This window comes from Neodiprion fabricii, chromosome 2, assembly GCF_021155785.1.
Source record: "Neodiprion fabricii isolate iyNeoFabr1 chromosome 2, iyNeoFabr1.1, whole genome shotgun sequence".
Classification (NCBI taxonomy): Eukaryota; Metazoa; Arthropoda; class Insecta; order Hymenoptera; family Diprionidae; genus Neodiprion; species Neodiprion fabricii.
The window spans coordinates 39,366,182-39,383,697 of NC_060240.1; the positions used below are offsets into that span (position 1 = coordinate 39,366,182).

The following is a 17,516-nucleotide window of genomic DNA, read 5'->3' on the forward strand; positions in this document are numbered from 1 at the left end:
GCCCCAACCTCGTGTAAAAATTACATTTAGAAATCGGTACAAGAATGTAAAGAATTCGTTAAACGAGTAAGAATAACAAGTTCCAAAGGCGAGAATTTTCAGTCGTCATTCAGGATAAAAAGCACTCGAAAAAGTGCTCGTCATTTTCTCGTGATTTCACTGACATCCGAAAAAAAAAAACGTGACTTTGGAACTTGGTTCTCGCGACATTTGAAGAGTCGCTTTGCCCGATCACGTCTTGCTTGTCAGGTAAGGTGAGAGTAAAAGATATTGCGCAATGTAAAAGAGGACCCAAGGATGAATTGAGAAAAGGGAACAGAAATATGCGCCGTCCGTTTATGTACCTACCTTTATCTCCGCATGCATCATCGACTGCTCACCTCATGCTCGGAGCACGTTATACGCGTGTATTATACTCGCGTATTCAGGCTTGAAGAGTGTATCTAATACAGTGATAACAGCTCGACTCGATTGAATATTCAGGCTCTTCCTTCATCCGCCTCACGAGAGTCCCATGCACGGACTTACAATCCTTGAAATAACACGAATGCACGCGGGTGTGTCTCTTTATGTTTATGTTGTTACACAAGGCTGCCATGGTATTAACACGCGGGCCAGCCGCCCGGCAGCGACTCGTAACATTGTCAGAGCCGCGTTAATCTCATCCATTAATCTGGACCTTGCTACCTGAGACGCGATCTGATTGTGCATTACGGTACGTACCCATGGTGTGCGTGTATGCAGAGACATGCTCGTTGTATGTGGTTAAATTTGCGAGCACTGCGTGAGTTATACTCATCGAGATTGTCGTCGGTCGTCATCATCGCAAAGTCAGAGGTCTAGGTCTCGGTTTTGACTTGCCTAGTCCAGCCACCCTAAACCGAGGAGGGCTATAAATCATATGACTTAAACATGACTCGTCATACCGTGGATTGAGATTTATCAAGGTATTAAATTAGTAACTCGCGTTCCGCTGGCGTCGTTTTGGTATCCAGCCAAAGAAGAGAACCAAAAAAATGGCGGTACCATCCTATTGCTGTAGGATTAATTTTTAGCCTGCAACATCGGTGACTTTTCTCATCTGTCATGTGGATATCCTATAATACAGTGTTTTGCTTGCCACTGATCATTCTATCCTGCTCGTTTTACGTATCTTCTGCAAAGATACAAGGCAACGTTCTTGTAAATCAAAATTGTAGTTGTCCCTGAAACAGGTTAAAAAATGTCTCACAATTAGCATTACTGTTAAATTTCTATTCCTTCATCTTCTCAATTGCAATTGGTGGACATTGATGCAATTTAGTTTGAAAAAATGGCTTCTTCGATTTCTTGAACATTCTAAATCGAAGTTGTTTCTGGTATTATCAACAACGTTTTCGAAAGTTCGTGAGAAAGTCAGGGGGAAAGAAACCTTTCCGTCAGGGTGGGACCACTCTTCGTTTTATCAGGGCCCTTACCTCATGGACCAAACGACGTTTTCCCGGCGGGCTGCATGCCTGGCAAGCACAGCCTCTACCCTGATTACACGATAAATGACTCGGCGTGAGTTCGCCCCTTTTTCTCGATGAAGGCAAGAAATGAGTAGGTAATCCCGAGGCCTTCTCTCAGCTGTCTATCCTGATGCGACGGAACAATGCGTTGCAGTCTATAATTTTGAAGCAAAAAATACATTAGTTTCTTATTTTTTCTCCAGTTTCGGGACTTCTTTTTAACGTTCCATGAAAAATATTTGCAGATGCTTCAGGTTTCGTTCATTGACGATTATTAGAGAACGGCAATTATACATCCACGTTTCGGATTCTCTGTTTTAGTTTTCCGTCACAGCTGATCTCCTGCCAGGTAATTCATCATCACCGTCAGTCGGTTTTTACCCTCTCCTTTTTGGTCGTGGCGGAACGGAGAAGCGAGTCGATCAAAGTTAACCAGTAACCGGGAATATTAACTCTCACAAATCACGAGACGCGCAGCCTCTCACCTGATCGCCTTAAGGGTGGATCGCTGGATTTCTATGTCGCCCAGGTTTATCCAGTGATCTCGGGCTTTTCGCTCCGGCGGAGTTCATCTGAATAATGGACCGTAATTGCGTCGTGTGGCCCATCGTAATGCTTACTGCCGGAAAACACGATCAGAGACACGCGAGCAATTCTCCCGGGAAACATTCTTCGATCAAAAATTGCCAGGGGGTGAAAGTCAGCGTCGTTCAATTTATTTGCACTCTCTAATTTCCGGTATTATTTTCTTACTTTTCTTCTGTTTTTTAAATTATTATTTTATTTTTTGAAAGTAGAAAAAAATCTTTATCGATGTCAAAGATAATCTTTTTTCAATCGCATCAGTCTGAATTCGATTTTTCTTATATTTCCAAACGATAGTTTGAGGTAAAGAACGTATCGCAATCTCATACGTTTTTCGTCTATATGAGCTTTACGCAATCGATTATACGTACATCAGTCTCTAGTGTATCATGCACTGAAGTTTTTGTATACGATTAATGAAGCAAGGATGAAATTTTACGACGATGTGATATAATGTGTGAATTATACCAGCTGTTGTTGTGACGTGAAGATTTCACAGGTCCGTTTCGCGATCAGGGTCTAATAACAAGTCGGCACTTCGGCCAAGTACAGGTTTATAAGAATATTGCACTCGGGAATAAAAAAGAAAGATAAAACCGAAAAAAATTCGTGCAAGATTAGCGAACGTGTAATTTCCGTTAAAGTGCGCCAATTTCACACTGCTGTTTCTAACCGATCACGATACAGGTTATGCATTTTCATTTCGCATCATGATGAAACACCCGTATAAAATGCGGTGGAGTTGAAATTTCGAATTTGAAAAACTCCGATTTTTTTGGTGGAAAATCTTGAAGCGAAGTAAAGAACTCAAACTGTGACGAAACATCAAAGTTTCGAATGGTTCAAAACTCGATGCTTAAAATTTCGATTTCCGACAATTCGAAACTTTGTTGTTTGGTAAAAGTTTAATTTCCTTACTTCAAGTTTCGCGGCTAAATAATTCCAAATAATTCGGAATCACGCGCTTTCGGAGCTTTTCAAAATCGGAACATCAACGCCGCCCCAATAAAACAACTCGATATGACCATCGATTTCCAATCCTTTCGTCTGTTATAAATGTGAAGTGCTTCGATGTTTCGACACGCGGTCGAGCTTCTGCTTTCTTTGTACCAACGCCAATTAAGCCGTGACCTTTGAAATCTCTCAAGATTAAAAAATCTCAGCGCAGATCATACACGATGCAAATGTAAAAAATTGACTTTCCGAGCACGCGCGTTCGCGTCGACGGCGCTTCACGGTCTCTGAAGACCGTAAAAATCTTCGAACACAAAACTACGTTCTCTTCACCTGAGAATAACGCTGCCACTCGGCATGGGGCGTCCGTCCATCGTTCCGTTTTGTCTGTCAGCGAGATTCAGGCGCAGCCTCTTCCTCCTCCTCGTCAATAGCGCACAGAGATCGAGTCTCGGCTTATCGTTAGACACGGTTGTAGGTATAAAGGTGTACGAAGGTTGAATATGCGCATCTTTCTTCACGCGCCGCGGTAATAAACTTGCGTGATTCCTTGCGTCTCTGAGTTGTTGTCACCCTGTGTGGTCCTGCTGCAGGAACCGAGCTTTGTCGCGCTTTCAACGAACCCTGCAGAGGGCAATTAATTCATTCCTCACACCCAGAGGACCGAGGAGGTGCGGGGGAAAGAGGCGAGGAGGATAGAGAGAGAGAGATGCAATTATTGTGTATTATAAGGAATGAATGCGTGACTGAATGCGACCTCGGCGCGAAAAGTACCGTAATTGATGAATAAATTAAAGAATATAAATCACGATTCAAGCAGTCCAACAGTTTATACATGCACCGGTATAATCATCGATGCAAAAGAGGACCGTGAATTTTTCATACCGTATCTTAAACGGTCGTTTCATTTCCCCTCGTCTAGTTGAAACATCAAAATTTCTCAAATCTGTACACAAATTTCCCAGACTATTATCTCGTGCGATCTAATGTAATTTTTCTTTGTCGAACGCCGAACTAAATTCACCTCGCACTGAATCGTAAATCTTCTTAATACTGGTATAAAACTGCAATAACACACTTGAAAATAAAAATAATCTCACATGGCTCGGCGGGATAATCGTTATTACATAATACGAATGAACGGTTGAATATTATTCCTGTGCTAAAACTTAACGTCGGTAGATATATTTGTAACGGAAATCACTGTATCACTGTAGAATATCTGCACGAGTTCAGTGCAAATGTATTACCGAACTGTATTTATACACACTTTGAATCCACCTACTTTTTCTTGAATATTTTTACCAAGAGATTTCTCGGGGTATTTTAACCGTGTGTCTCGTATCCTGTTCTCGCGTGTAAAACCCTTTCTGTATACCGTGTAAAAAAGTTTACTTTAAATCCATTTCCTATGTTATCCGGTCCCTGAAATCCGAATAAAATCCGAGAGTAAAAATGCATGGAAACCGGCAAACGGTGTGTGGTTCTTGTATTACACTTTTTTTTTTCTCAATCGATGCAGTCCGTGTACAGTTTAGATTTTAACTAGGTCATGATGTCATTTCTTACCGATGCACGGCGTTTCAGAAATCGAGAGTTCAAACATTTACTAACACTAGATTATATACATATACATGTACGTTTATGCCTAAGAAAGTTATAAATATACCAACGGCAACGCGTGCTGCATTTTTATGCAATCTCCTGAAATATACGCCGGACTTGAAACGACTGTGTTGCTGCAATAATCCGCATGTGGGTAGCTGGCATAAAGAATTCGGTTCTACTCGTTGAAATCTTTGAAAAAACAAACAACACCAATTATACAGGGCAGCAATAATTACCATGGAATATGAAAGTCGTTTGAACGACGTTTCTTTCAAGCCTTCGTCTCATTTCACCGGCGAAAGGTCCACTAACATTGGTAAATTAATTCACGGATAGATGAGAAAGAAAAAAATATATATATATATATATATATATAATACCAGAAATAATAACTATTACAAAATCGCAATGCAGTGAGCGAAGTCATTGCGGATGTCACACCCGTATTGGAAGCTTCGAATCGCATCACGATCCTGACGCGAACGTATTTCTTTACACCTTCCGGCCGTGCAGCGAATAATTTGCATACATTGTAGGTGCCTAGATCAGCGTCGATCGTCTATTTATATCACCTTTAGTATATTATATAACCGGCGAACAATTGGCGCGTATAAAATCGACGGTGCGACGGTTCGTTTGAAGTTCGTTATTACACGCATCTGTCCGTTTTTACTTTTCTCATTTTTGCCACCGCTTGTCTCTTTGTCATCAACGATGAGCAGAATTTTCGCCCACGCTACACGGTGTACGCGGGTTTAATCCCACGGTTATAACGAGCTCTGAAAAATTCAAAGCATTAAAGTCACGAGGGTGCCATTAATGGACCGGGGGTGAACATTAGAAGAATTCTATTGGATCCTTCATCACAGCTGGCGCGAGTAATGCCTTGAATAATTATTTCTCACCGAAGAATTTAATCCCAGAAAATTTCAGGCTCCCCGGTCACCGCGGAACTGTGAAATTTTAACCGCTACGATTACCACGAGAAAATGAGCGCGTTATGTCACAATCAGAATTTAAAAGAGTAAATGAATCGTCGATATTCACCTAGATCTTGTCACAATCAATCAGCCGTATAGACCGAATGAATTTTTCGCGTAATTGTCACGTGTGCGAAGCGAAACGGCAAATAAAAAAATATAATAACACTAAATCCACGCGTAATCATTTGTCTCGGTTACATTAATTATTATCCTGCGATCGCGTTATGAAATAGGAAAGAAAGTAGGTACGAGGAAATAGCTGCTAACGTATCGCCGAGTTCGTGTTTATTGATACGAGCAATTTGATATCGCCCAATCCAAACGCTGACCTAATACGTATAGAACTTGAAACAGTCAGCACGTGTCTGTGCAGAAAATCGTTCCGAGGTTGCTAACATTTCGATCGCCATCGCGATACCAGCTGGACTACTCTTGTTACCGAAACTCGATTATTATCGCAACATCGTGTTGATCAATGTCAAATAACCGCAGTATTTTGCGTCGTCTTATTGTTATCGCCGTACCAGGAAGACTGGAAATTAATTGAACAAATTTATACCGAATGGAAGTGCAGCTCTGGAATTAATTCACGAACAGTTTCACGTAATGTCATTTCATTTTTCAAATACCGATAAGTGCGATCAAAATCAAAAAGCACAGTCTTCGAATGACCCATGTACAATGTATGGAATCTTACACGCGTCATTGGAAATTGCGGATCAAAGGCTTCCAGGATTCGAATCTCAGTATTTCAGAATCGAAGATCAATCATTCGTGTAAAATACACAGTTATGTGTTTTCCAGTTTTAGCTTGTCTCAATTATATCCAAGCGGATTTACCGTTTTGCCAGTGATCGGAGAATTCCTTCATTTTGCTCAGCAGCTCGCAAATGATCATTCGCAAATACCGGTTAAATAAACTGATTTTCGGTGATCTGTAAATGATCCGATCCTCGGATTAAATCGGTCTTCGACTATCTCGTGAGCTCTGAAATTGCTCCGAGTCGACCTCAGAGCTTTCAGAAGATTATTATCCACCTCCCAAAGCTCGTCAATGCATTTGCGCGTGGCGCCGTCAAAATACCTCAATCATTTCATCGTCCAAAGCGTTGGAACCCCGTCGTGCTATGGCGTTCTCCGTACAGACAGATGCGATCTATTTTTGAGGACCGAGCGGGATTCGGTCGGCTGTGAGTGAGGCTAAAGACGCCTTCTGTAGATGCAGTAAATTCTTCGTTAGTAATAAAATGGAATAGGCCGTATCGAGCGACCAAACTCTCTGGTTTCTCAAAAAATACTTACACCTTCTCAGATCGGAGATCGTGGGATTCACGCTATCGGTGTAAAGTTTGATTATTTTATACTTTGCGCACGCTTTACGTGAGGACAATTTCGAAATTTGAATACGGTGCGCACTTCGCGTTTTTACCTCAAATTCAAATCTGATCAAAATATTGACTGTTCTGCGTAGTTGTGCGAGGTAAAAGTTGTAATCCTTCAATCTCATAACGCTGCTCGTGACTGAAAAAAAAGTATCTCCTACTCTGATGCAATCGCGAAACTTACGTAAAATGTAGTGGATGGATGGACATCGAGATGGCGATAAACGATAACGAATGTTCTATTCGCTAGACTGGAAATCATGAAAGTTGACGGGAAGCAATCGATACAGGACATCGAGTGTGTAATTCGATCATGAACAAACGAGTATAGCTGGTCCGTGGTTTCTTTTTTTTATCTCGAATTTTATTCGAAATTTTAACGATCAGACAACCGTGGCATTTTTTTTTCGATCGGTATAGAATTTCTACTGATAATCACAATTCGTTTTGTTATATTAAATCAACGATTCGGTTTTACAAGATGAATTATGAACAGAGAAACAGGAGTATAAAAAAAAAAAAAAAAAAAAAGAAGAAAAGAACAAAACGTTGCAAGAAAATTAGAAATATCTTCCAAACGTCTAGTCAAAACTGAATCTCCCGACGGCGTCGCTAAGCGTGACAAGAAGCGTCGTGACGGCATTCGTTGGGTTTCGAGCTGGTAGTTCGGTACCAGGAATGCATCACAGCAACGAGTGGCGCATATATCGGCGGCAAACGGAGTCAGACTTTCGTCTCCTGCGTCTTCTGGTATCCTGCTATGACTCGGCTCGTGCGTTTCCTTAACTTTGGGCGCCGGTGAGCGAGCTTAAACGCGGCGCTGCTTCTCGGGCGGAAGCTGATCCGCGGCTTTTGGAGAAATCAAGGATCCAGCGAGGCTCCTGGAACTGGCAGCCTCGCGGTTTCCGAATTCGCGATTCGCCTCCCGGGTTTCATGCTACCCGAGGACTTGGCGCCTGTCACGTTTCCCTGGCCTCGACTTGGCCGCCTCCGGCAGCACGCGATTTTCGAGAACCTCGCAGCGACCGGCTCGCCAATCGATCGAGAACGCGCTCGTGCGCTCCGTAGATCCCAGGATCCCAGATCCACTGCGCACGTTGCGCACGCACGCGTGCATGCGTGCCTGCATCACGGTCTCGTTGCTCGCACCCACGCTTCCTACCGTATGCGCGTTGGCGAAACTGCCGCTCGCTGCTGATCGTGAGCTGCAAGTCGACGCGCCATGCAGTCTGTGAAGACAGACGCTCGTGCATCTCTCGCTCGGCACTCGGCGCATTAAATTTCTCGACGCGTCTCGGCTCTTGCGCATCGCGCTTGCCGTACTCCTCTGCATCAGTCGGGAGGCGGCCTCGAATTCCATCCGTACAATGCTCTTCGTGATTCAACTGAAGAGGGCCAAGGGTCGCAGTAATTTCTTTCCAATGTCTCTGTCAAGTGAAGAGAGAAGAAAAAAACAACATCCGATCTTCCAGACGTTCGTAATACTGGACCCTTAATAGGTACTGACTCTCTTCTTACGAATTCAGAAACGTTTGAGAGTAAATTTTTCCACTAGTTTTTAATTTTGACATTTCTCAAAGTGTCGGTGAAAATTCGTACGGGAAAATTATATTCCAGTGAGAAAATTTTTAGTACATATATATGTACGTTTTGAAAAAATATGTACACAAATTAGTTATACTGGTCTACAGTTTTTTTAAATGTTTGTAACCGATCGAGCCACCAACGTGTAAAAATTCTGGCCCTAAGAATATCTGCGCAGCAAATCTGTTCACGTATTTACTTTCTTGTATTTTTTATTTTTTTTTTTTTTTTGCTTACACGAGACTGCAGGATGCAGCTGCACGTATTTCATTTCGGAACGTTGGCATCTCATACCTATGCAGGGCGTCCTGGTGCGGAGCAATTATAATTGTCAGATAATATTAAATTATATTACGGCTGGAGAAAAGTACATGTGACCGTATAACAATCGCGATAAGCCGTCAAGAGTAGAATTTTTATTCCGGCGTTCAAGGAGGAAAAAAATTTAAGATGGAAACAGCCGTTGAAGGAGGACAAAAAGGAGCAGAAAAACAAAGAAAGAAGGACGAGAAAATGTATAGAAAAAAGCGGAAAACACGTGAAGGAAAAAAGTCTTATCGCTCAAAGGTCTGACCGAAGACTTCGGGTCAATGACCGAAAATGGATTTAGTCAGGTGTTTCTTGGAAATCTTTTGCGACCGATCTCTTTGCCTTCGTTCAGCGCAAGCTAATAGTAAAGTATGATTTGGCACGTTTCGATGCAAAGCCGGGCGCGGAGCCTACAACGCAACGATGTCTTTTCCCCGATATGACCGTTTTGGTTTAATCGAATTCGCAACGTCCGCCAGCGGAACAGAAGTAGTTCTACATGTGGGTTTTGTATAATAATACGGATCGTGCGGCACGTGCAGATCTGCGTCCGAAGACAAGAACTTCTCGCACCTAATTCCGCATGGCGAAACTCTAGCCGCCATTGTGCCGTTCACCTTTTTTAGTTCAACTCCGGTGCTATTAAACCGTGAATTATAAACTACAACGCACGCGTTTCGTAGACGAATAATGGATCAATCAAGAAGCTGAGGCCCGCTTCAGACGCCGAAACAAAGCCTCTCTCAAGCTTGGAAAAAATCAATTGCCTCCGCCGAATACTCAACTTGTTATCCAGGATCCGAAATCTTGGATCACTCTCATTTTTACACTGTTTATCGAGCAGTGGGATTTTATACGTTTAGTTACATCCTGAATATTTGAATAGAGGAAAGCTGCTACTTCGTGATTTCGAAATTTTAGGCGCCAGATGTGGAATTGAATATATGGAATAACCGATTGCAGTACCACTTACGAATTTTCAACAATTATACACATAACGGTTTATAATTATCATCGCCAACATTGTGTAGGTATAATAGTGTAATCGAAACAGACACATTTTTGGAAAGACGTCCTAAGGCACACTTTGTGTATCTCAAACATACGCAACCAGAAAAAAGCTTCACGGTTCTTCGACGTTATTAAATTGCTCGTATATTTGCTGTCTTTAGATGATCGCCCATTGCGCAGAGAAAGTCAAAGCTGCAGGCATTGTAACACGTACGTACACTGTGGGATACGTGCTGCCCTGATACCGCAGGGTCTATAAAAAGGTTCGAACCCCAGGGGATACATTAATCAAGCCGCGAGAAGCGCCGCGGAAGGAATTTTAAAAAATTCTCTTCTGGGGCGGCCGGAAACGAGTCCAGCTTTAAATATACACGTTACGTTAGTGTCGTTGCCTTTATTACGCAGCAGTATTTGAATTGCGCCCCCAGAAGTCCAGGGGACGAGGCGTTCATGACGATAACCGAGAAAGGCGAGACACTCGACCAAAGACGGAATTTCTATCAACGTCTTTTACTCACAGGGTTTTCAATACGCCGCAAATACACGAACATAAAATACGTGAATTACATTTTTCGTTTTTCCGGGGATAGTTTTACCTTGGTGTAATTTGGCGATGGTGTAAACAATGTTTTTTAGTTCTGTAAGGGACAGAATTTTGGGAGTTACGCAAATCTAATTGTCGAAGAGAAATTATTTCAAGGCTCAATTACTGGGCGGATGTTGAAGGATACACTTGAGCCGGAATCTTAGGCGCTGTCTTAGGGCTCTTTTTGATAGGTGAAAATTATATTATACGTATGGGGATGCGGGGAAAAAGAAAGAAAGCCTGACTGACTGTTGAAACGGCCGGTTCTCATGCCGCGCACAAAACGCAGAATGTAAAATCGGTTCAGCAGGTTTCGTCGTTACTTTTATTGAAACAACCTTTGTACGTGGTCCGCCGCTTCCACTTTAAGGTTCTCTTTTATCAACACGAGTCGGATCTTCCTCAGGCGTTTCGCGATTCGCCATTTAACGGTCTCGGGTTCCCCGGAGCTGATCTTCATGGTACGTTCACCGAAAGGAAAAAAGAGAAGAGAGGTAAAAAAAAAAATGAAAAGAACGAGGATAAAAAGAGGAGAACCCGTTGCAATCAGTATACAGTACACGCAGGGCGAGGTGTGGCAGCTCGGTGAAAATTTCGTAATTGTCAAGAATTTCGCCGCTTCGTGCCCTCGAGCCATCGGTTCGCACGTGCACTGTAAATTCACTGCGAAGATGAACGGTCGACTTTTGCAGCGAGTATTTTGATGCAAGTAACTTTTTCATTTTTCATCTTTCGTTTTTAGCAAATGATCGCTCTTCTTGATCCTGTTCAGTAGCGTGATTCATTGGATCGAAAAAAAAAAGAGAATCAGACATTAATTTTGTCTCGTTCACGGTTTGAAGAATTAACGCTTTTGCCGAACGATCACAGAAGTTTTTGACCGTGCGGCGGGAATTCTGAGGCACCGGAAATAACGATACTTTCTTTCCCGCTTTTTCGAGAATAACAACCCGTGGAATCTCTTCTCAATCTCTTTCTCTCCTGCTTTATTTGTGTCTCTTTTTCAACAAGCCTCTCAGCATTTATCTACAGCCTGGTTCTTACAGATCCTTGTTATCCCGTTCAAGTGGGCACAGAGAATGGCCACCGATTAGCAACCCTTCGCCTCTTGCTTCTTCTTCTTCTTCTTCTTCACCCCGACTAATTCCACTTCATTTTTTTGTTCTTCCACGGTCTATGCCTGCCCAGGGTAGGTTTACTCTGCACTTAAGATCCCAAAACGCGAGTGCAGATGACCCAACATCTTTACCGAGATAGCATTCAATTACCAGGTTATTCTCAACCTCGTTTTACACGCGACAGAACGAGCCGCGGGGTTATTCGTACGTAATTTCTCGCGGTCAATGACTGAAACCGAAAGTTTTGAAAGACCTTTTGCTCCGCGGGTGGTCGGCCTCCTCCTCCAACCGAATACATCCTCGCTAATACCCTGCTCGGGTACAAGGTATTAAGATGATCTTCTCGAATGTCCCTCACACCGCACGGTAGGCAGAGAAGCCACGAAGCTCAGCCCGCTTTCGAAACAATCCGACCAATTTTAGGCTGCTTTACAACCGCCTTCAAACCTCCCGAGATCCCAGAATGACCCAGACAATCCTCGTCTCTGCATACATGTTAGTATATCTGTGTATATCTATTGGTTTTCACCGAAAGAAGATCAAACCATCGAATTGTGCAGAATGATCGATGGAATTAAACGTCGATACGAGCTCCGAACATTCCTGCAACGTTAATTCAAAATTAGAAACATTCACCGTGCTCATTTTCTCAGCAGTGAAAAGGGATTAAGAACGAGGAATGCAACGGATAAGGATAAAAGTATGTACCTCGACTAATCGACGGGATATTTTTCGAGTCTGGAAAAAAACTGGCTAATTCCAGCAGGTAGCTGACGGCGGTAGATTCTATCTGTACAAGATGCGAAGTGATGATTAGTGTCAAACATTTCTTAGCCCTTAATCCCGGTACCCGCGCTTCTCGTGTCTATCTAGCCTTAAAAACCGAGAACATCCGACAGCGAGCTCAAGTCAAGAAGATTCCTCGAGGTTGTAAAATAGCCCGATTTCCATCTGAAATTCCATAGGGAACGGAGACGCGCTTGTGGCTCGTCTTTGGCCTCTTCGGCGCTCCTTATTCGTATTCCAGTTCTGGTTCATCGTCATCATCATCGTCATCGTCATCGGCGTAATTCTGAACACCGGGTGATGTCACCTTCCAAAAATAAATCCTCGTCCCGGTTAAGCACTCCACTGTTTATTAGCAGCTACTTCACGTTTTATGGATCTTCAGGGAGCACAATTAGCCCATTGAAAGTTGGCCCAATGAACGTGAGCTCGTTTGCTAAAATCCTATGCTGGATTTAATGGCTCATTCGAGGACAACGAACACGCGTGCGTACCCACCTATCACTGTGATGTAACCGTGCGACGATTCGACAACCTGTGGATCACACAATGCGGACGGACTACACCGCGATCGACGAAGCTCTGAAGAAATTTTCCGTCGTCGTTATTTATTGGCGAGTCTATTGTCCATTGGACTCGTGGGTTGTACGAACGGAATGCGCAAACGGAATTTCACGGTGGTTTCAAAAGCGGCTTTTGGCGGTTCTAAATTGCAGTTACTGCAGGAGGCTCGAAGCGCGTCTGTATTCCTTGAAGAAGCACGTCCCGCAATTAACGTGTGTGCATCGTAAAAACTCGTTTGAATTATTCATCGGCTAGTTTCGCTCGCGTAACAACCGGCAAAAACACAGTCGTTAATTCGAGTTCACTCTCGGAGCTTGCGGTGGAGCTTCGAGTATTAATCGAGTTACCTTTTAAGCGACAAAACATATCGCTAATGAGTTTACACCGGGGTAAGTGGATGTCTGTAATAAATTAGGCGAGCTAAAGCGTATTAGAACCTGGAGTGCTCGAGTTTCACCAGGGATGATAATAGTGCGGTTTTTCTCTTTCACCGCGAACTTTCGTGCTTTCGTATGTCACGGGAATTAAGGCTGTATCTCGCACATGCGATCCCTAATAATTACATTCTCGATTGTTTATTTATTTATTTATCGCTGCACCGCTCGATCTCCTCGTCGGGCGATGTTGAGTCACCCCGCAATTAATTTTGCCGACGATGATCGGTCCAATCATACCGCAGCCTCGGCTTGTCCAAACAATAATCCTTGGGGGACGAGATTTTAAAAGAGTTGAGCGATCGAGATCGAGTAAATCGATCAATTCTCGAGCGGTGAGGGTGAGCTTGTGAAAAGTGGTTTTGTAAAGAAGATCGTTACGATCGTGATCACGGTGATAACATCCATACCGATCGAGGCGTGGTTTTTTCCTCTAGAAATGAGGAACGCAGGCGATTCGACATCGGAAACTCTCTTCCTTTTATTTTCAGCGAAACATGGCGAAATATTTTCGGCGGGCGTATCCTTCGCGTTATAGATATATAGCCAATTTATTCTTCGATCTATCATTCTTATCCCTCGAGCGAAACTGTTTTTTTCTTTTCTTTCTTGCCTTCTTTTTTTCTTCTTATATACGTCAGGTAAAAAGTACAACTCCGTTGTGATTCATCGTGCGATTTGACGATTCGCTCTTTTCGCGTATTTCGGGTCCGTTGGCCCGCCGCAGTCTCTCTCACGACTCGCTGGACCTCCTGACATCTGACCCCCGGATTCCTCTCGGCAACACCCACAAGCTACGAATCAGCCTTTTTCCAGATTATCGTGCAAAAGAATTAGGCGACTCTTGGCGGTGAATTTTGTTGCATCCAGCCACCTCGCGTGTTCTCCCGTTGGCAAAATTTTTTTTTCACCCCGCTTCACGAAGAGCAAAAATTAGTGGAAAATCACGGTGCAGATTGGCGCTAAAATCGTCTTCCCGATCCTCGCCTCAAGGGGAACGGCGATGACGTTGCAGGTACGCGTTTTGGCTGAGGGTGGTAAAAATACCGGTAAAATAATAACAGGTCTTCTAGATTGCGGTTAAACGACGAACGCGCGGCGGCGATGAGACCCCCTAATTCACTGATTAACAATTAACTCGAGACGGCGTCGATTTTAAGCACCACTTAGCGCCGAGCGGCGCCTAGACGCCTGGCGTTTACCTAGTTTCAAATTCTATTTCACGTTCACATTATTTCAGTGGCTACTCGACGCGCGGCGTAACTCTCCTCCGATATTTTCATTCATAAATACCGAGTCTCACTCTCCGCGTGGGCGTTTCGTTGCCACGGCTCGTCGAATCGACGATGAGTCAAGTGCAAGGCACACATTTACGTTTTCACCTCTGCCGAGTTATTCCCCGACGGAAATCTCGCTGTGACGAGGGTTCTTGGCTTTTTTTTTTTTTTTCTTATTCTTCCTCTTCGCGCAGTCCTTTTTCACTCCTCCGTCATTCGTACGTGCGTGCAGAAATTCGGGCCTAATGCCCTGCAACGGGGTGAATCGGGATTATTATACGTGAAATACCGGCCCAACCTGGAATCTTTCAACCATACGAAGAAGAACGTGATTTGATGGATTTCTCGTTGTCGGTGCTACCAAGATTACCGCTGTACACCGCTCCAAGAATGGTGGAAGCGATTCTTGTGGATTGCCCGATGTACGTTCCGCGAATTATGATTCGGCAGAAAATCTCAAAGATCCCTGAATCGTCGTCCGCAGGTTATTGCCGTCCGTCGAATTCGCAACGCGAGTCGATCGGTTCGTAGACTATTTTGACTCACCTGAACGGTTCTCTTTTTCTTCGGTCTATCAAGCGAGAGCCTAAAAAACCGGGTTCAAAAGTAAACGAGAGTGTTTTTAGAGGACGGTGTATATTCGTCGTCGCGATGATCAACAGCGCTGATCAAGCATCACGGATAGTTTTTATTATTTCTCAGACAGAGCCGCCTGCGGGCATAAGGATCGTAATCATCCGATGACATAACGATGTTTAATGTATGAGTTATACCGTCCGTATACAATGCCTCTGATCTCCTAACGGAAGCCGTCGTCATGGCCCAAAATACATGTCTATCAAACTCGCGTACGCGTGCCCGTGGTTTTTATTATTATTATTATTATTATTATTATTATTATTATTTTTTAAATCATTTTTCGTCATCAAACGGTTCAACGTCTTCGAGTGAAGGATGTCGTAAAGCGTTGAGCGCGATGCAGCGTGCTTCAGAGTTGTAAGTTTCTGGATTATTACACGCGTGATGTGCTCGAATATCCGACATTCGATCCTACGCAGGAATTATCCATGAAATATACATTCCATTCTCGATGAACGACGATCATCGGCTATGCCAACCGTAAGATATGTAGGATGGGAATAGATCTCGAGTGAGGCGGCGGGTTTCTTTTACCTTCGCGTACACGATGTCTAAGAATAGTTGATCAGTTGTGGATACAAGTAGCTCGGCAGGAGCCGGATGGCTCGTGCTGTGAGACTCGAAAATATATTTCTGATCCGTGTATCCATCGCGCCGCGGCAACGACCTCCGATAACATATTTCCCGCGACATGTGGACTTGAAAGGCTTTTGATAGCCGGCCGGAAGTGCCTTTGAGGAATCAACTTTCAGACCTATCTCATATAACTAATTATTTTACCGCCCGTGATTAAATCCGGCTTCCTGTAATTTTCCTCATTTTTCAATGTATGAGAGGGGCACCCGAGCTTATGTCCCGAGGGAAATACAATCTTTCCCTCCTCTTTCGCACCCGTTATTCGGTCTTCGGATTTAATCGAACCAGAAAGTATGGGTACAGTCCGTTAGAAGAATTAGGCAAATGAGAATATGACAAGTTCGAGGTTCAAAAAGTAAAATTCAGGTTACAACTCGACTTCGATTATACTGACAGAATCTCTATTTATTGCAAAAAATTTATTTATATATTGGAATCGCATGTTCAAATAGAGAAAGTTTGGTATAGCGAGAGTTTTTTATTCATTATTATTACATATTAGCGCAGTTATCGCTCGCGTGATGCGTATAATGTAACATCGACCAGCCTTAGGAACGGCGGGCTCATTTCTCGGCTTGTTGCTCCGGCTAATGTGCGATCTTCATTGATATTCGCGAGACCCTCCCGACATGATTGCAGCGTCGCCTTCTTTGATACATTTTTCACTTATCGACTTGTAATAATCTACGCATCGAACGAGGTTGTGTTATAAATAACTTGCGTATGTAACGCGTGTAACACACACCGTATATCATAACCACAAGTTAATTACAATGGCTGCAATAGTGAACAACGAGATAAAAAAAAAGGCGCACGATTTTGCCATTTTTTTAATTATGTTATACTGTGGCTGTACAAACATCAATGAAGCACAGACATTGACGTTGGGTGACTAACGGGAACTTCTCTTTGTCATTTGCCTCGCGCGTAGATAATAAATATAAACTATACGTATTACATTATACGCAGAAGATAAATTCTATTTCAGCATTTCTCTCCGACGCTGTCAGATGCAGGTTCAATAATTGTCGATGGGTGTATACGGCTTACATAATTATACGTCACCTGCACGTAAAGCATCTACATTATTATTAGCCAACACACGTATAATACTGTAGTGTAATAATAGTGGCAAAAGGTAAGTACACCCAAAAAAAAAAAACGGAAGTGACAGCTTAGACGATTGGCAGATGAAGAAGCTCCCGTTGCGAATGAGCGAACGGCCATTTCAGCCTGATGAAACGTGTTATTTTAGCACGTTTCAGAGATTCAATATGTGTTTAATACAGAACTCTCCTGAAGCGGTTTGCAAACAAGAAACCCCGCAGTGTCAAACGAGGTATAATTTTTCTCCGAGGCGAGTTTACGCAACATTCGGATACTAGTTATACATTGTTTTTCTACCATTTTTTTTTCTTCTTTTTCTCCATCTTCTTCTTTTACAGAACAGTGATTCATGCGGCAAATTTACACTTCCTATGAAATCGCCTGATTGATTTTGTCATATACATGTGTAGAATGAATGAAAAAAACATGTCCAAGTCTGACCTTGCGCTCGAATATTAAAAGT

The 17,516-nt window shown here is 43.1% G+C and overlaps 1 protein-coding gene across 7 annotated transcripts in view; it reads left to right on the forward strand.

Annotated features, from left to right (window-relative positions):
- The window catches only part of LOC124175110 (papilin), a 71,326-nt gene that overhangs the window by 16,281 nt on the left and 37,529 nt on the right, over nt 1–17,516 (forward strand). The window lies entirely within an intron of this gene.